Source organism: Sabethes cyaneus, chromosome 1 (genome assembly GCF_943734655.1).
Source record: "Sabethes cyaneus chromosome 1, idSabCyanKW18_F2, whole genome shotgun sequence".
Taxonomy (NCBI): Eukaryota; Metazoa; Arthropoda; class Insecta; order Diptera; family Culicidae; genus Sabethes; species Sabethes cyaneus.
Window position 1 is genome coordinate 25,169,913 of NC_071353.1, and position 21,235 is coordinate 25,191,147.

Here is a 21,235-nt window from a genome sequence, read left to right on the forward strand (position 1 = left end):
GAGGAATCAGCTGCCCGTGAGGCCCAGTGGCGCATTGCGATAAAAATTTTGCATTACTTTTTCTTTTCTTCTTCATATTTGCCCTCGATTCTACTGGTTTCGTCTGGATTCTAGCCTTTGTTTATTGTTTGAAGCTTCTGTTGGGCTCCCCACTCGCTTGGTAATACTTGTAGCCGTTACGAGGTGGATTCGCCGTTCAGTACAGCGGTTAGTATTCAGTATATTCGCCAATGCATGCTGAGATCATCCTTGACTTTCCGAATGACCCTCAACGGCAGTTGACAATCAAGAGTTCATTTGAACGTTTGGCCTGCGCCTTGTGGATAGCCATGAGAGTTTCCTTGCAACCCTCAATTACTCACACCACTGCACTTTTAGGATGCTGGAAGCTAGTTCCGCCAGCTCCTGAACCGACGCTGATGGATTCTGCAGGTGACCGCACACAATTACTTTCATTTCTCCTCCTGCATGATGAATATCTCGAAACCACGTAACCTGCGAAACTACGAAAAAAATATACCGAGCAGAACTGTTCACAAATAACACAACGCTACCAAAAGCCAGCATCCACGGCCACTAGGAGCGCCGCTATCGCCAAAATGAAGTGCCCAATTTCTAAATGATCCCATCTTTACTACCGAACCGATTTAGCAAATAAGCCATTTTAATATGTCCCGCATTCATTCAAAAAAAAATCTGGTCACATTAATTGAGCATAATTTCTTTTTTCCGAATCAAGATCACAAGAAAAATATTGCCAAAAATAATCAACAGTCACGTAGCATGGCTTGCGTCGCTATCATTTTTTTCTTACGATAATTTTTTGGCATTGTGTATTTTGAATTCAAACTAAAATATCATGCGAAATTGTAAATTTTATTCGCAGCTTTCTATAGCACCTTAAAAGTTGTTTGAACATTTAACGATAGCTGCAATAACTCTAAAACCCAAAATAGCAGAGCTACAGCTCTTTCAGCAAAAAGATGTATTTTCACAGCATGTTAAACTTTGTCGAACATCAAAACTGCCTACGAATGAAAACTACAACAAATATGGAAAAACTGGTATTAAGGGGATACAGTAGTTTGTACCACTGCAGCCTATTTTATTATTATTATTATTATTATTTGTTTATTAATCTGACTATTTTGTCTACATGAATAACTCTTCAACTATTTACAAATATATACTACCTAGTGGACAGATTTAAGTTCTTCAGTCTTTTCTTAAAAGTAGCATCAGATTGAGAAAAGTCAAATGTATGGTACACTTTGTTGAATTCACTGCAAATAGCATACACCGGATCATTTTTCCCGTAGTCCGTCCGTTTGAAGTTCAACTTCAACCTCAAAAATGCTCTAGATCTCAGGAATATTGATGGCACGTTTAAATTAATCTTTTCCAGAAGTTGCGGAGAATTAACATTTCCGAGCAATAGTTTAGCTGCGAATTTTCTTAAGAGATAGAAGTTTTTTTTTCGACAAAAACTCCTTAAATTACATTTTGTACAACCTATTCTTAGGCATTGTTTATTTTTAGCCTAAAATGAGAAAGTTAAATTAATTGTTTATTGACGCGCCACCTTAATGCAATGTTTTGGAATAACAAAAAGTGCTTCGAAAACCAAAAAAAATCCTAAAAACACAAAGGTGGAAAATTTAGTAGTTTCTCCGCGAAAGCTCCCTGTTTTTGAATCCGTCCCACTGTGCACCGTAGCCTACCGATCTTCGCCAGATATAGGGTTTATTTCTAATTCCCACCGTAGTAAGTAAAGCCATTCTAATTTTTATCATTTGTTGGATGGATTTAATGAATATTCCAAAAGTTCTTGTGCTGATTTGACTAAAATACACTTACCTTCCGATCCGTGAACTTTGAAATCACAGAAAAGCGATTATTAAAACATATTATTGAAATTACGCAACTGACTTTATTTTTTAAATTCGTCGTACCGTTTCAACATCTATCTGTCCATCAAAATTTTTCATCGTCCGAACTAAAAATCACAACAATGTTTACAAAGCTAACGCGCATGTATTCGTGTCGAACGGCATGACAAATGTTATTCTGCAAAATTTCTGCAGGTCAGGCAAGTTTTGCTGGCTGTACAATAACGACAATGCCTTGCGTGAGTTATTTTCATTTATGAATGACGGAAATTAAAACGATTAGTCGACATTTTCTTCTTCGTCGCACGAAAAAATTTGGCTGGTAGGTCTTTCTTAATGATAAAAAGCATTTAAATAGATCTCAGCTCACTTTGATCGTTCGCGTATGATAGACAACTAACTAAAATATTAGGGAATAACTAGTTTTGCATTGTGTGTTGTTAAAAACTGATATTTTTAATAATTTGTGTTGGATAGGACAGGAATAGGCAATTACGACGAAGCAGCAACATACCCTACGATGGGAATCTCTCCATGCAGTGCCTGTAGCTCGTGATTCATACGCCTCCGCCTCTCTTCGCTTTCAGTCTGTACTCCGCCAGATGTCGTTCGCATCACTTTCCGCTCGAACACGGCAAGGGCACGTATGTTCTCCGTGAGCAACTTCAAGTCAATAAAGAACTGCTGATCTATTTAATAAGTACATCGTTAGCTTCGTACGGCAGCGCATGCTTCTTGATCGTAGAGTTAGGCGAAGGGCAAAGTAGGCTCGATTTCCCTCTTGAATCCGCCGGATCTCCTTCCTAGTGTTGTTGTCCGCGGTTACCAGCGCTCCCAAATACACGAACTCATCTACCACTTCTAGTTCGCCGCCGTCAACGGTTACCGTCCTTGGAAAGCACGCGTTTGTTCCCTTTGAGCCTCTTCCTTTCATGTATTTGGTTTTCGACGCATTAATTTTTAGCCCAAACCTCGTAGACTCCGCTTTCAGCCTGGCGTAGATAGCCCCCACCGTCGCAAATCTCCTGGCTATAATATCAAAGTCATCTGCAAAGCCTAGGAGTTGGCTACCCTGGGTGAAAAACGTGCCTTCCGTTTCGTTGCCCGCTCATCGGATTACCCTTTCAAGTGCGATGTTGAACAGCATACAAGTTAAGCCGTCCTTGTCTTAAGCCTCACCGCGTCTCGAAGAGACTTGAGAGTGTCCCCGAAATGCGCACGAAACACATCACTCGATCTAATGTAACTCTGTTTAGTCTCGTCAGTTTATCCGGAAAACCGTGTTCGTGCATTCCCATGGCCATGGCTGGTTTCGATCGACTGTATCGTATGCTGCTTTGAAATCTATAAAGATGTGATGTGTGGATACGTTGTACTTTCGACATTTCTGTAAGATCTTTTGGAAGGTAACAATCTTGTCCGTAGTTGCGCGAGCCCTCATGGAGCCTGTCTGGTAATTCCGTATGGAACCTTGTGCTGTCGGTGATAGCCGGCGTAACAAGATTCGGAAGAGTACCTTATAGACGGCGTTTATCAACGTTATGTTGCGATAGTTGCAGCAGTCGAGCCGATCACCCTTTTTGTAGATGGGATAAACCATTTCTCCGGTAACTTCTCCTTCTCCCAAATCTTGGAGCCTTTGGCAGCGTTTCTCCGCCATGTTTACAATGCTCTGCCGGTAGGTGGTCCTTCCCAGCAGCTTTGTCTACAGCAGCCCGATTTCTCGTTTGACTTCTTGGAGATCAGGTGCTAGGACATTACTATCTTCCATGGGCGCTCCCAGGTTAATTTCCGTTCCGTCTCCTTCTGTGACTTCGCCATTGAGGTGTTCATCGAAGAACTGCTTCTATCTGTTGCGCTCGTTTGTGATTAGATTCCCTCCCTCGTCCCTACACATGTCAGGTTTCGGTGTGTGGCCCATCCGAGTTTGGTTCACCTTCTTATAAAACTTGCGCGTGTTATTAGCTCGGAATAGTTGTTCTAATTCTTCACGATCTCTGTCCTCCTTTTGGCGCAAAACAAACGCAAATATGCAATACAAACTTCAGTTTTCCCAAATAAATTTAAACAAAAAAAATTTCTTCAGAAAAGTTGTAACTTTACTTAATATGATAACTATCTATCTCTTCCTGTTTGGCAAACTCCAATATGTTCAATAACTTTGCACATGATTTTTTGATTGCTTTCAAATGTTCTGCAATGTTATTCAGTATGTTAAAGTACACATTTTCAGTGAAAACGGTTTTTCTTTATGATTCATATTCAATGAAGTATAAAGTATTTTATCAAAAATAACTCATTTTTCTAATAATTTTTTCCGATGATACTTCGGAGATCTAATGAAAATATTTTTTTTATAGATAATATATAATACTTTCACCTAATAGTTTATCTGGTTTGTGCAAAGTTTTATGTACATCTTTATATTTCTCAACCAGTAAGAGCCAGATAGTTACTATATTTAGCAAAGTTGCTTAATTTGGTATGTTCTGCAACATTTTGGAGGATTTTTTTCATGGTATTTAAAAAAACAAAAGTATGTATCACCCGCATAGTTGAATTCACGGTGACCCTGAGAGTCCAAACAGATGCACAATATTTTATTAATAAACTTCTTTGAAGACATCACCCTTGAAATATTACACATTTTTACCTAATTGCTGATTCCCGCTCCAGAATTATGATTTTGGACACCACAGAGTTTAAGCCGCACCCAATCGCTACCAGCGAGGCTTAGCGATCTACAGGTACAAGTACCGAGTACCCTCCGTTCGGCCATCCTGGTCGATATCTGAGTATCCATCCTGGGTCGATACCGAATATTTCGATGCGAATTTTCTTGCATGCTCGTAGTAGTTCGATTTAGGTAGGTTGTCTTATAAGGATCACGCTACCAAGTCTCGTGACGAGGTTCTCATTTTATAGTTCCTAGACAACAGTGTATACGACTTTAGTTTCCACCGAGGTTGGTTACCCGATCTTCGCCAAGGTTGCTCATATTCTGGTTGGTACCACGAGGAGGTAGGGATAGGAGTTGTTTGATAAGAGGCTAAGGATCACTATGGTGTCTGCACGCATTATCCGTTCCCCAATGTATCCTACAGAGAGGCATACCCTTAGTTTTTATTCGTATTGTAGCTTGCAGCCGCATGGAATCACAGAGTAAACATTAGTGAAATATATAATGAACAGTAATGGTGCTAGGTTGTTTCCCTACGGAACTCCAAATTGATTGGAAAAACAGTACGATTTAGTTGAGCCTAATTTAACTGAGAGTAGCCGATTATGACAATTCCTGGATATGGAATGGGTAAGGCAACTGGAAGAGACACCCACTATAGCTCTAACCAAGCTCCTACCAGCGCCTTGACGGGGTCATACATGGCAATACTCTAATATGTAATATTGGGTAACCCAGTCAGAAGGTGCGGGGTCGTGTGCTTTACAATTCCTGATCTTACAATTACAGTTTTAGGCAACTACAGAGACTTCATTTTCAAGTGTTACGTTATTTAAACTAATATTTTTAGTAGTTGGTGTCTTCAATCTACTTTCAGAGAGCGAAATAAGACGCTATATCCTTGCCCAATTGCAGTCTGGCTTCTGGTCTAAATGCCATTAGTACATTCCCGAGAATCCGGAGATCCCCTTTATTACTAAAGATACTACCAACAACTGTAAATATGTTAAACAGGATGATAGGAAACTCGGTGCACATATTTCAAAGGATGACCACATTTGACGAAAAAAGTCCCTCTACGTATATGGTCGAATCTCAATCATTACAGAGTGGTCAAACATTTTTTAATTATTGGTTCTGTTTGCCTTAAATCAGCTTTTCTACAAAAAGTTTGCAATGTTGCTCAATTATTATGCTTTCATTCGAAAGCTGAGAATTTTTTGTGCTGAAAATTGTCCCTAAACTTCTTACTTCATGAAATTAAGTTACTTTTTAGAAGCAAAAAACTTTGAAATACGTGCTTATTAATGCGTTTTCATCATATTTCTCCTGAAAAAGCACAATAAAGTGAATTGTTTTTATATACCAAATTAAAGCTCTAGTATCGTTCTACAATTCGTTCTTTGACGTTAAACGCCTATTGAAGGAATTTCGTTGCCACTTCATTTTAAACGTATCGTGTTAGGTGTTGAGCTAGTATCTGAAAACTGCACGAATTCAAACATCACGCATAGCACACTAGATCACCGCGTGCGATGGACATCACGGTCTGACGCGTATGGAAAACAACAACGAAATAGAATATCTCTAGCACGGTCCTGAAAACGATTGCTGAATCAAAAAGTGCTCTCCGGAAGAATTCACGGACATTTGTTATGGCGTCGCTGATTGTTGCTACATCAGCTCAGCAATGAGTATGGTTGTAGATTTTCTGACCGTCAACTACTCAATGCAAGTGTGTAAACACAAATACAGAAGTGTTCGTTTTGTTACACAATGATTTTAATTCAAAAACTTTTACGACAACGCACCGTCCCTTTCGAGAAGGAACGTTGTTTTCAACGAGGCTTCGATGAGAACAAGCATCAGCAATCTAGAATGCGTCAGTGATTGACCATGAAAACTTGCTGATTGTGGGAAATGATCCCAAGGTAAGCATAAGCCCAGTTGCTCTACAAGCCCGTGTCATGCTTCACTGCAAGGTTCTCCTGCTGGTACGAGTACAGCCTTTCCATAGGTTCAAGAACTGCTGCCTGCGGATAAACCCAAGCGGCTTGAGTTTTGCAGCTTTATGCAAGCAAAATTGGAGGCGAACCCTCAATTTATGAAAAACATTTTTGTTTCCGTTAATGTTTGTCATACTTGCCAGACCGTGTCCGTCGCACGCGGTGATCTAGTGTGCTATGCGTGATGGATGAATTCGTGCAGTTTTCAGATGCTAATTCAACACTCGACACGATACGTGTAAAATTAAATTGCAACAAAACTAAAGGACATAGCCATTTCACGCCAAATAACTAATTGTTGAACGATACCAGAGCCTTAAATTAGTGGATAAGGGCAATCAACTTTATCACACTTTTTTTGGAGAAATTTAATAAAAAAACCTTGAGAAACACTAAGCTACAAAACTTTTTGCTTCTAAAAAGTTACTAAATTTCATGAATTAGAAGTTTTAGGGGTAGTTTACAGTACGAAATTTTCTCAGTTTTCGAATGAAAGTAACAGAATTAAGTTAGCTTGCACTTAATTTTGTACTAGAGCTAATTTACGACAAACAGAACCAAAAACTAAAAATGTTTAATAACTCTGTAACGAATCAGATTTGACCTTATGTATCGAAATATTTTTTCGTCAAATGTGGTCCTCTATCGCTTTATGAAATGTTTGCACCTAGCTGCATAACACCCTGTATGGGAAAAGTTTGGTACGGAAGGTTCACGCTTTCTTTCTTCGCCTTAATTTGAACTAGTTGAATTATGCAATTATTGCATTATTTCTGTGAGACATGCTGCGCGGTTAGCCTGACCGTTGACAAGAAGAGTGACTGATTCTAGTAATCGTCATTTTCCAGGATGCTCTCAAAAATTTGCTGCGTTAGTATGAGATTAGAATAGATTACAGATGATTATTATGTCGATTCCGTTCATACCCAGTAACAGTGAAATTTAACTAATGCAACATTACGCGTACATTTTCTAGTACAAAGCTTGAAAAATAGCATACCTTATATTTAAAGTCACATCAACATAGCCATGTAACATGCCAAGATACACTGAAGTCGAAGGGTAATTAAAATTCCATAAACCACATGCAGTTTTCAGTTTGCTACAGCAGGACTCTGATTTCATAACACGTCACGTGGTAAACCAAGCTTGCTCAGAATTTAAAATGTGAAAAATAATTTCATCAGTTTTAACGAACCGATATATGCTAATTACACAACCACGCTTCTTTGCTGCGGTTATTTCTGACTGACCCCAACCGGTAATAACAATGTAGTACACCCAGAAGTAGTACCACGCCACCACTGACTGTTAACCAGTGGAGAAATAAATAACCTAAAAATATCCGTCCTGCAGGAAGCGTTGGAAGTGGGGCTACAATCCTTTAAAAGCTTCTGGTTTTGACCGGTTATAGTAATGTGTGTTCCACAAGCATTCCCTGAGGGGCAAAAATTTTAAGCTGATGCAACTTTCCGATGAGAGCTTGAATCAGCAAAAAAACTAAACTACACTCGTTCTCTTCGAATCGAAAAGCAAACAGGTTTAAGCTGGCCGGCTGTTCGATCAATAATCCATAATATAATTATTTGAAGAAAAACGTTTCAATACAAAGCCAAACAAACAATTTCCATAACAAAACAGCACACGGACAGAAAGAGCAAACGAACGATCGAAAAGGGGTTGAAGCATTGTTATAAATAACAGCTTGTTATTCGCCTGTCGTTCAAACAAGGCCTGATTCTAAATATGAACATTTTCCGGTGATCCGAAATTCCCACCCTCGCTCGATCCAATCAAACACCGGCCGGAATGCTCTTCAGGGCACATACCTGCCAGCACACACATTTTTGTTCTAGACGTTGTACGAAACTGATGGACCTGAATAACAAAGAAACAACCCTGCTGCTTGCTGCTGTGGTCAAAGTTGGAAACAATCTTCGTCCACGTTTGCTTCTTCTGCAATCAAGTCGTACTCTGATTACCTGCCCCATCGACCTGTCAAACTACAAAAAAAAACCTCCGCAGGCGACCGTCGTCATCGTCATCGATAGCAGCAGCAGCCCCCAGCCGGTCGTCAGGTCGGGTGAAGTTTATGCTGTGGAAATTTATAGCCTCCGAAAATCGGCAGCATATAAAGTTGCTTGGGTGTTGAAAATCGAACCATTTTCCCTGAACAAAAAGATCAAAAAATAAGACGTGACATAGAACCAACGAACTATAGAGCAGTCATATTAGCAGCACGTGTCCGAGTCGCTGAATTTGCTGACTATCGGGGAAAATTTGGTTGCTTCGGCCGACCGGTGATTATATGTACCTTGTTCCCAGTGAGGAAACTGCTTAGCTAGTACTTTCTACCGAAAGAGAGAGAGATAGACTGAGAATATCAGTACGATTATTACTTGTTGCTGTGGAAGTATATTCACACCGGTCCGGAAAGGGTGAACCCATGCTCGTAAAACCATTGCCGGAAAACAAAGTCTGGCGAAATTAAATTGTATTTTTGGCAAATTGCGAAACAACTGCGCAACAGGGTTCCATATCAATAGGTTTCCTTTTGTTTTTTTTTGTTTTGCACTATTGATGTACCCTTTCTAGCAGGCGGTAATGGAGAATTGTCTCCCCCCGGGGGATAAGCGTGAATGGCTATTCTGTCGCTTTATTTGTCGTTTTATTGCTAGTGTGCAAACACAATCACGGTCCCTCCTGGAGGAATGGCAGCTTTATTGAAAGTTGTGATTGTGATTATATCGTAATAACAGTTCGGTTTTTGGCCCAGAGGGTGTTCCAATCGGCAAACATTCGATGGTTGATGGGAATGTGTGTCTACTGCCTGGCAGTGCAATCTAGCAGATAATAATCATCGGATGGGTTGGCTTGGTGGTTAACCGGAATCGGTCTTGCAATGGCTAATCAACAATTAAGTGCGTAACAGACCGAAAAAAATAGTTTGAATTTACGGAATTTTGAATAAACTATCGACTAGAAAGGGTTCAAGGAAAATGAACCACAGTTTGGGATCAGAAAGCTGACCAATCGTAAATTTCTATAAATTGGTATTAAGTATCGGAACGATGTTATTTCTCCGGTTGTATGCCAGTGCGCTTTCGGTTGCGGTTGGAGTCCAAGGATTTGGTCTCGAGATGAAAATCGATTTTTCACAATCGGAATTGTGAACGAAATGTGAATGGCGAAGAAAGGAGTGCCGGCCGCAATGCGAATCGGCAATCGAAGCCACAGCTGAGCTCCACCGAAATCGCTTCGATATATGAATATTTATGGCTGTTCTTTCAGCCTTCAGCCCTACTCAACTTCCGGCCTAGGCGGGCGAGGTTGAACTGGAGGGAAATGTGGTGGGAAATCGGTTGCTCCCATGTGTATGAATTCTGTTCCGGAGATATGTATTCCGAACCCATCTAACAAAAACATTGTTGATTCCGAGCCAGCGGATTCGACATTAAACGCTGAAAATGCTGCCATAAAGCGTTGGTTTTTGCTATTATAGTATAAACATCGATGAATTCCGCACACTGGTGTTCACGCCAGAGTACAAAAAAAATTAATGACTTCAAAACAACAGCAGCCAAATCCCAAGAGATACACATCGAACAACGAAAAAAGTTTTCGTTCTGTAATTGGAAGAAAATTCGTGTCTATTTCCACAACTCTTCTGCAAATGATGTCAGCGTTGGCGAGTTTTCCCACACAATCGGCTGGTGCTAAAAACTTTTCCTGTTATTATGTTCTGTATGAAATTCAACAGAAGGTAAGTGTGTACTAGTGGGTAGTGCAAAATTTGTCCCCGCTGGCTAAATCCACCATTCTACCCGATGTTTCTCACGTTGAATAATAAAAAACGGCTGAACTTTCTTTTTTTCATAACAAATTACCAGTTTACAGTAACACCATTCATGCTACACACGGACAAAATAAGGTGTTATTTTGCTTTTGCTTATATCTCCGGAAGTATTGGGTGTAGAAAGACACTATTTTCACATTTTTAAAGGAAATTACCCAAGAAATTCAAAAAAGATATTATTTGTAAGCACCAGTACTGCGAAACATTTTTAAACTCAATTTGAAAACTAAATTCACATTTTTTTTCTCAATGCAGACAATTTTATCTCAAAAATTTCAACTTCATCGTGTTTTGCAGATTTTGCTCATCGCCCCGAGATATTCTTTGTCGTTCCCGGGATACAGCGTTTTACATCAAGCAATACCCCATTTTTTGTGTAAAACTATAAGCAAAATAAGTTTTTTAAAGCAGCTATTCTCTTCGCAATGTAAAACTATTTTGTCATATCGGGAAAGCATTTATACAATATATAGTAAAGTTTTTCTTAACAGTGTTGCCAGCTTTTCAGTGTTTCGTTTGATTTATAGCACTAGATGAGGAAATGTTACTTCAAAAAGGCGTAAACTATACGTTAGTTGTTTGATCATAGCCTTGTAAACTGTTTTTCATCTCACTAATAGTCATGAGCTTCTTACCTTTCTTTTTTATTGCGTTTATTGTTGCTAGGAGACTAATATTCCCTTAATTAATGTAACTAATCATGCGGGAAACTGAAAAGTTGGCAACACTGTTAAGAAAAACCTTTTTATATACTGTATAAATGCTTTTCCGATATGCAAAAGTATTTTTACATTGCGTCGAGAATTACTGCTTCAAAAAAAGTTATTTTGCTCTTAGTTTTACATTAAAAATGGGGAATTGCTTGCTTTAAAACGCTGTATCTCTGGATCAGCAAAGAATACCTCGGAACGATGAGTGATTCTTATGTAAAAAAATCTGCGGAACACGATGAAGTTAAAATTTTTAAGATAAAATTGTCTTCATTAAGAGAAAAATATAAATTTAGTTTTCAAATTGAGTTTAAAAATGTTTGGCAGCACTGATGCTCAAAAATAATATCTTTTTCGAATTCCTTGGATGATTTCCTTTGAAAATGTGAAAATAGTGTCTTTCTAAACTTAACATTTCCGGAGATGTAAGCAAAGGAGGGTTTGACAAAATCGGGAATTTTCCTTAAAAGTGGGGGCGCTCCCATTAATCGACGGGATGTTCGATCCGTACCAAATTTTGGATTTTTACTTTCTGACCGAAACTAAAACTATCTGGCAAAATTTGGTTCAAATCCGTGAAGGTCGATTACACGTTTGAACTTTTTCTCGGTTACTTGGCATGGAATGACCCATTTATATAAAAGTGAGTGTGAGTATCTTTGTGTGTTTGAATGTTCCTCCAAAACGCTTTGATCGTTCTCCACCAAACTTGGCACACATGTTCCTTAGCATGAGTGAGGGATGCAGCTCTGGTGGGTTGGCAAAAAGGGGGAGCTCCAAATAAGCAAAAGGGGTTGTGTTTCTGTTGCATTTAGACCGATTGCAGTTGTGCAAGTGACTGTGTGAAAAGAGGGATGTTCTGATTAATGCATAATTAGCTACGTGATAATAGGGGGAGCTGAATGGTAGGGATCCAACAGGGGGGACGAGTAACGTGAGTATGAATGTATGTTCCGCCATAACTTCGGAACGCCTGGACGGTTCTTCATCAAACTTGTCACACATGTTCTTTGACGTAAAAGAATCAGCACAGAGGGTTGATAAAAGAGAGAGATGGTCTCTTACAAGTGGGGAGAGGAAGGTTGAAATGAGTAAAGGGGTGTGTTTCTCTTGATTTGGGCATCGGCCCATACAGCAGTTGTACAAGTGGCGGAATGACAAGAAGGGTTTTCTGAAAGAGGGGAATGAAGTGGCCATTGACAAGGGGAAAGTTAAATAAATGAAAAAACCGGTTTTATCTCATTTTATAGGGCCCTAAACCCAGGGAGAGCAGAGAAAGGGAATGGACACATTCAAATGAAGAAAAAGGGTTTTGGTTCTTGCATTCTGAGAATTTTCGTTACAAGCGACTGAGACATAAAAGGGCCCCGTGCAAGGTCAGCTAGTTAGACATGAAATCAAGCTTAACACAGTTTTTGAAGTTTTTATTTAAAACAAGACTTATATGGAATTGAATTTGAAATTAAAGTTGCAGAATTGTATAGCAGTACGAAGCAAGTCGGGGTTAATCAGATATTATGGTATATAATTACTTATATAGATGAAACGCGTATATTTACTCCTCATCACGTATATCGTCTCCAAAATAGTACGGATAAGCCAGTTTGGCGCATTAAATACGATTTATTAGCATACATATATGTACATAATGCTGACTTTTAACTTTTATATCCATAGTAGCTGACCCGACAAGCTTTGTATTGCCACAAATTAAACTGTGCTGTACATAAATTGTGAATCTCGGATGACCTTTGTCACAATTTCGAGTTTTGCAAGTTTCTGAGGAGCTCAACCTAAGATGATTCATTTTGGCAGGATTTTATTGGCATGGGAGCCCCCCTCTTAAAGGAGGGAGAGGCCATAATGCGCCATAGAAAAAAAATCCTTCCTCCTAAAGCCTTCACATGCCAAATTTGGCTCCATTTGCTTGATTAGTTTTCGAGTTATGCAACAATGTATATTTCATTTGTACAGGAGCCCCCCGTCTTAAATAGGAGAGGGGTCCTAATTCATCATAGAAAAAAATCCCGCCGCCTGAAACCCTCACATGCCAAATTTGGTTCCATTTGCTTGATTACTTCTCGAGTTATGAGGAAATTTGTATTTCATTTGTACAGAAGCCCCCTATCTCAAAGGGTGGAAGGGTCATAATTCCCCATAGAAAAAAATCCTGCCTCCTGAAACCCTCACATGCCAAATTTGGCTCCATTTGCTTGATTAGTTTTCGAGTTATGCAAAAAGGTATATTTCATTTGTACAGGAGCTCCCCCTCCTAAATAGGAGAGGGGTCCTAATTCACCATTTAAAAATCCTGCCTCTAAAAACCCCCACGTACCAAATTTGGTTCCATTTGTATTTCATTCATAAGGGAGCCCCCCCTGAAAAAGGGGAGGGGTCATAACTCACCATAGAAAAAATTTCTGCCTCCAAAAACTTCCACATACCAAATTTGGTTCCATTTGCTTGATTAGTTCTCGAGTTATGAGGAAGTTTGGATTTCATTTGTATAGGAGCCCCCCCTCTTAGTGGAGAGAGGGCTCTTTAACCATCACAAGAACCTTCCCTGGCCCCAAAAATCTTTATATGCAAACTTTCATGCCGATCGGTTCAGTAGTTTTCGATTCTATAAGGAACATACAGACAGACAGAAATTCATTTTTATAGGTATAGAAAAAAAAATGTTATCTGAAGACTTAAATATGACTCGGATTTGAAATTTTGCTCCAAAGATAGACACGAAATTTTTCTCGAAGTTTTACCAGTTTTACCTCTCATACGTTTTACCACTTTTCCATTTCGCTTTTTCCTTTTTCAGGCCGGTTTTTCTACTTCTTGTTTCGTTTTTTCTTCTTTTCTGAACCGTTTTCTTGGTTTTTGCTTTCACTTTCCATTGGTTTTTTTTCTGTTTTCCCTTCTTCTGCCCTGTGTTTCGTGTTTTATTACTCCGTTTTTTCATTTCTAGTTTCATTTTTTTTTATTTTTAGTCCTGTTTTCCGTCATTTCCTCATTTTCACTTGTTTTTGCTATTTTTCTATTTCCAGTCTACTCTTTTCTGTTTTCCTTTTTTTTTCGTTTTCAGCTTTAATATTTTTCTAACTTTTTTATCTATTTTCCTTCTTATTTTTTGTCTTCGTCAGTACCGTTTTCCTCTAGCAACAATTTTTCTGTCTTTTTATTTTAGTTTTGCTCTCCGGTTTTCCTTTTTCATGCCCCGTTTCGAGATTTTCTCTTCCTTTTTACTTTTTTTAGTTCGTTTTTCTCTTTTTGCTGTCTTATTTTTCCGTTTTTGTCCCATATTTTTCCTTTGAAACTCGGCCTCTTTTCTCTAGTTTTCTTTGTCGGTTTTCTTATTTCTCTCTCGTTATTTTCATTTTTAGTTTTAATTTCTTTTGTTTTCTGTTCCGTTGTAACTTGTATCGTTTATCCTTTTGTTTCCTCTGACTTTTTTCTTTTTTGCCTGGTGATCTTCTTTGCTGTTCCATTTATCGTTTTTTCCTGTCCCCTTTTTCGCCTTTTTTCTGAGCCCCAAGTTTCCTCTGCTACGTTTTACGTCTTTCTCCTTCCGGTTTTCCTCGATTTCAGACCCGTTTCTTTACTTTTTCGGCTCATTCCTTGTCAGTTTCTATCCCGTTTCGATTTTTTCCATTTTTTCGACCCTCTTTTTCACTTTTTTATTCCTTTTCCATTAAGTTTTTTGTTCGTCGTTCGTTATATTTTTGTTCATCTGTTCCGTTCTTCCTCTTATTATGACCTGCTTTTCCCTCGTTTCTGACACGTTCTGTTTTCCGTTTAATCCATATTATCTTCCGCTTTCATCCCGTTTTCTCCTCATTTCATCATACTTTCTGTCCCGTTTTTCCTCTCTTTCTGTTCTCGTATCACCTTTCTCCGGCTGCCGTAGTTTCTCCTTTCCTTTTTCTCTTTTTCTATCTGATTTTTTCTCCGTTTTTTGTCTGTTTTGTTTATTTCCTCTCTCGTTTTCATCACTTCGCTTAGGTGTTCCTTCTACTGACTAATACATTTTCCTCTTCCGTACTTCACATTTATCTTCTCGTTTCTTCGTTTTCCATCTTTTTCTTTCCTTCTTTTTTCTCTTTTGTGTCCCGTTTTCCAACCCATTCGTCAGATATTTTCTTTCGATTTTCTTTTTTGCTGTCAGTTTATATTTTTTCTGCTCTCGCGTTTTTTCTTTTTAGTAACTTTTTGTCGCATTTTTTTCGTGCTTTTTTCGTTTTGCTCCTTCCGTCTCATATTCCCTGTTTTGCTGTATATCTGGAAATATTTCCGAATTATTTTTTTAATAAAAAGATAAGTGTTGGCGCAAAATAAATGTTTAAACTCTACATCACATATTTTCCAACAAAAGCTCCTACTCTTATAAAGAGAAAAACCGTACCTTCAAATTTGTGATCCCCCGGGAGACAACTTTCGCTCTGGACATTCGAGGGACCAATGGTAATTACGACCCATCGCGGTTTTACAGCTAAACAAAAAAAAACGTACCTCAGCAACCGGCCGGCGTGTTTCGGTGCAAAACTTTTTCGATTAGAAGTTAAGGTAAATTCGCGGGAAAACTTTTGGCTCGATACATCCTGCCAGGTATTTCCAGGTGTTTTCCCACAGCAATCGAGTTTCGCATTGAATATGATTAATTAATTAATAATTGCGCTAGAAACCTTGGTTACACTGTTTAAGGTTGCATATAAACTTTGCTTATTTTCTAACGTTGTCTGTACAGTCTCGATTACAGCCCTTTTAATCCTCATAGTCAATCCTCATAGAATGAACCATTTTCCGCTGAAATATGTATGCGGTCTCGCACAACTAATAATCGTTATTCCCTTCCCCGGAGCGCTCGAAAAAATTTTGCAACCAAAGAATTCGATTGTTGCCAGCTACTTTGCTCCCGGGAATGCAGGGACTCATCAAAATGGAATCCAAAACGAAACAAGCCAATTTTGTCAAGCAAATCTTCACTGCAATAAACAAAGAGCGTGTTCCAATACAAAACTCGTCCTCGGATGCCCAAGCACGTTGTACCAACGGATTACATAAATCCAGTTTTCGTGCTCTCTCTATATCGTTGGTACATAAGTTCATATCGCCAAAAGCATTTTTATCCAGAAAGACAGTCAAAAAGAACTGTGCATTCGAAAGTTAATATAATACTTTCTGATTGCCTCCCAGAATTTTGCTGCTCGACCACGACGGCAAGGCCATCGAGTAGCACAGTTCGGCAGAATTTCCTGCCACCATCCCGCTATGGGACGCTGTGGGACCAAAATATCATCCTTCGACAAGTAATAGCAGAAATCAGAAATCGATTATATGAAAATCAATAATACCCATCATCTTATTACATGTAACTACGATTGTATCTCAGCGTACACCGACGACGGTAGGGAATCCTTGCAAGTGGGGCGCTAGTACGCTACGGTGATCAACAAGGAACCACCCTACAGACCGACGACGACGACGACGACAATGACGACTGTAGGTTCAGTTTCGCAGCTTCCTTTCGACTCGGTAAAAAGGGGGGAAGCTATGCTGCAAATAATGTCATGAATGTCTGAAGCAATCCTTTATGCTTTAGCAGGCTGCTCGCCTCAGGCCTGACGGTTCAAATATTGTTGTATGACAGCACAGAGATAGTCGTTGCTGTTCGGTTGTCGCTGCTGTTGTTGTTTTTGTTGCTTTTGACGATTAGACAAACTCTGTGAGGGCTGATCTCGGGAGATATGCTTATAATGTAAACTCTGCCGGGCTATCTAATAATGGTTTTATCACTCGCCCGAAATTGCTTCGTATTCGTCGGAAGCCTATAAATTTTTTGTTTCGCAAATTTTCCAATTGCCCTGATAAATTTAGATCGAAAATCAAAGGAAAATAAGTTTCTTTTTTTGCGTTCGGCCTGACAAGCCTGAAATAACAAAACAACGCAGATGGCAATGGCCAAAGCCATGCGCCAATTTACGAGACCAATTCCCACCCGTCCGAAGTTTCCCACAAAAAAAACATGGCGTGGGAAAATTTATGCCGTTTCAAACACTACACGGTGGGATTTTTCGGCTGCCTCACGTCCACGATTTAGATCCTTAAATTGCTGGGTTCGATCTTCTTCGCACGAAAGGATAGTTTTGTAAATTCAAAATGACATTATGACCAATCCCGCTACTGTTGTGCTACTTTCAAATCAGCCCAGCCACTGGCACCGGCGACCGGCGGCCGACGGCGTGGGCTGGGTGGAGATAAATCATGCACAAAACGAAAAATTTCGCCAACCATCCGAGAGGCACGTTTTTCTACGCGCCGGGAGAACCCGGCCGGACTCGTTGCGAAGCAGATAGCGTAGGTGCAATAAACTGCCGCCGAAGCACGGTTCGATTGGTAAGCAAAACGGGTTGGGGGCTTTCGCTGCGTAATGTCAGGGTCGTTCCTCGAAGCCGAAGGAGAAAGCAGCACCGACCAACCGACCGACCGACCGTCCGGTTGGCTTGGCAGTCGAATACGTATCGTATAGCATCTCTTGATTGGAAGTGAGGATTGAGTAGATTGTTGATAATTGTGGTTTTATTAGTTAGAAGTGTTTTTGATGCTAACAAGTTTAAAGTCAACACGGGTATGAAATGGCTAAGGCAAATGAGGAGCGTCCAATATAGCTCTAGCCATCCCAAGCCCCTACCTAGCGCCTCCACGTGGCTATACCTGGTAATGCTCTATTGAGTAGCCAAGCTAGGAGGTGCGATGCTGGGTGGTTCCCGGCTGCCTGATCTCAAAACCGCGGTTTTGGACAGACGGCGGAGTCACACGGCCTTGCTAAAGGGTAAGCCTAATATAAGTTATTTTAATTATTTTTTTTTTCGTTTTAGCTTATGAAGCATCTTCTGCTATATAGTAAAAACCTTGGCCAAAACGAGTTTGAATACTGCACATGGATACCAGAATGAAAAAATTAAATTAACTATTAGAAGCATTTATGGAACCTCAAAGGATGCTACTCTATTCCATACGAAGGACTGTTGGTGAGATTGTTCTATTTTTGTTCATATATACCACATTTCATCTTAATATCACATTATTAATAGTATTATTATATTGATATCATAAATGTGGAAGACTGGATGATGGAGTGGATTGCCAACCTGAATCCTTAAGGTCTGAAGCAAATGTGGCACTTCTCAATTCAAAACAAACAAATTATAACGTGGGTTAAAGTTGGTACAGCGAAATTGATTATTACATGAAAGTATCCTAATGCTAGAAGGCGACTCTTTTAACCCCGGAATGCGCACAGGTGCCTCTGCTTGTGGGTTCGCCCAATCCCTTTTGGCCCTTCTGTAACAGCATTAGTGTGAAATTCATTTGATAATCAAATTTGGATCTACTGTAATTCTACCTACCTACATTGGCAAGTCCTTGAAATGATGGTGGCTTTCCCCTACTACTACTACTACTACTAACCAGTTTAAAGCCAACACCTTTTCTGGTAACTCTGATTGCAATCCAATTTCCATGAAATATTCTTGCGCAACCTAAAGAAATCGAACGACAACCGGAAGAAAAAGTTCGTATACTAGGTAAAGGGACCTCTCTGATTGTTATTATAACTTCAATAATTTCATTAATTTAAGCGCAAGCGAACCCACGTTTCTCGATTATCGGTCAAGTGCGTTACCTTTACACTACCGCCGCACGCTTTTATTAGGCAGTCTAATATCTAGTTTTGTGTCATTCTTGCAATTCTGTCATTCCATAGACGCACCACAAACTTGCCCGGCGACGATATTGTTTTTGTGTATTGGCTCTTTGTTTCTACCCCAGAGAAGATAGACTGTTATCTACTCAGTTAGTGCGATAGAAACAGGTAGTGTGTTGCCGTCGATCGCTCCGGCAAATCTGGAGATTTACCACCACCGGATGTGTGTGTGTTTTTTTTTCTTTTACCATATACGCGGTAATCATTCTTCGTATTAGATATTTACTCCCTTCCCAGAAAAAAGTTTACGTCATGTCCGCTACTATGCTTAATTTAAGATCAATTTAAGTCCAGTTTCAAATCTAATTGAAGGACCGATCTAAGTCCAATTTCAAAACCATAATTAAACTAACTTCCTAGTAAAATTTTAAGGTTAATTTGAATTCAATTTCAAGTCCAAATTTCAATCCGCTTTCGAGTCCATTTCAAGTAAATTCAAGTAGGGTACGGGAGGGTATTTTCAGCAGGTTTCTAAATTCAGCCTGTTTGCCTTTTCTTTCGTCAATAAATATACTTTGCCGACATACAATTTTAATATGTTATAACTATATTCTCAATACTGTAAGTAATCTACTATTTTTTATTCAAAGAACGTCAAAACCACCTGTTCTTCCACTAGAACTAGGCCATAGGCCGAAAAAATAGATGCCATCACTTAATGGGCTGAAAATACCCTCCCGTACCCTACTTATAGCTTCAAACTTATAATAAATTAAATTCAAATCCACTTTCATGTACAGTTTTTTATTCAATTTCAACTCTGATTTCAAGTCTAATTTCTAGTTCAATTAAAGTCCACTTTAGGGCCAGTTACAAGTAATATTTCTAATGTTTATTACAACTTTCTAGTAAACTTTCTAGTAAACTTTCTTGTCTAATTTCAGGTTCAATTTCAAGTCCGGCTCGTGGTCCAATTTCGAATTCAACTTAGGCCATTGCAAATCATTTTCAAAGTTTTTGCAAGTCCCCCCCCCCCTTGGAAATTGTCTTGAAAAATCGGGGGGTAAAAAATAATTTGTAGAATATAAACTTATTTTTGTTTATAAAATCAATTGTCTGTGGACTCTACAGCCTGAAAAACTCGAAAAATGAGTGTACGAGTTAAGTTAACGCTTCTAGCACGAAACAAAAATGGAAGTTCAAACAGTGAAATTTCCGAAACTCGGCCAAAAAAATTTTCTTTCGTTTTTGTCCTTTTGCATGAAAAATAATAACATATTTATTAAAAGCAAGAATAGATTTGGTTTTCATGTTTAAACTTCAAGTAAAAATGCCTAACATCCATATTTTTTTTGCTCGATTAAAAAATTCTCTTTGTTTTTTTTCGCCCCTCCCCCCTTCAGTGACCAAACACTGGAGGGACAAAAACTTTTTTAAATATTTGTAATGACCTTAATTCCGATTTTAATTTTGGCTTTTGACTTTTAAATGTAGAATATTTATTTGACTTCTGATTTGAGTTGACTGTACAAAATTGTTTTTATTTTGTATTTTGAATTTTAATCTTCGAGTTTGGACTTTCAGCAATTATTCTAAAAGTTGCTTTTCGATACAGTCCTTATGATTTTTGAATTTTTACTTTTAAGTAAAACTTTTAGTTTTAACGTTTAAATTTGATATATAAATTTTGACATTTTGCTTTCAACCTTTCACTGTTAACTTTTAACTTTTAACTTTTAACTTTTAACTTTTAACTTTTAACTTTTAACTTTTAACTTTTAACTTTTAACTTTTAACTTTTAACTTTTAACTTTTCGACTTTCGGGATTCAGCTTTTGACTTTCGACTTTTGAATTTCGATTTTCGTGTTTCAACTTTTGACTTTCGACTTTGGACTTTTGAATTTAGATTTTTTAATTCTGACTTTAGATTTTTGACTTCTGACTTTAGATTTTTGACTTCTGACTTTAGAGTTTTGACTTTTGACTTTCGACCTTTGACTGCTGACTTTTAACTTTTAACTTTTAACTTTTAACTTTTAACTTTTAACTTTTAACTTTCAACTTTCAACTTTCAACTTTCAACTTTCAACTTTCAACTTTCAACTTTCAACTTTCAACTTTCAACTTTTAACTTTTAACTTTTAACTTTTAACTTTTAACTTTTAACTTTTAACTTTTAACTTTTAACTTTTAACTTTTAACTTTTAACTTTTAACTTTTAACTTTTAACTTTTAACTTTTAACTTTCAACTTTTAACTTTTAACTTTTAACTTTTAACTTTTAACTTTTAACTTTTAACTTTTAACTTTTAACTTTTAACTTTTAACTTTTAACTTTTAACTTTTAACTTTTAACTTTTAACTTTTAACTTTTAACTTTTAACTTTTAACTTTTA

The 21,235-nt window shown here is 38.4% G+C and overlaps 1 protein-coding gene across 1 annotated transcript in view; it reads right to left on the minus strand.

Moving 5' to 3' along the window:
* The window catches only part of LOC128746169 (neural cell adhesion molecule 2), a 392,116-nt gene that overhangs the window by 263,961 nt on the left and 106,920 nt on the right, over positions 1–21,235 (minus strand). The window lies entirely within an intron of this gene.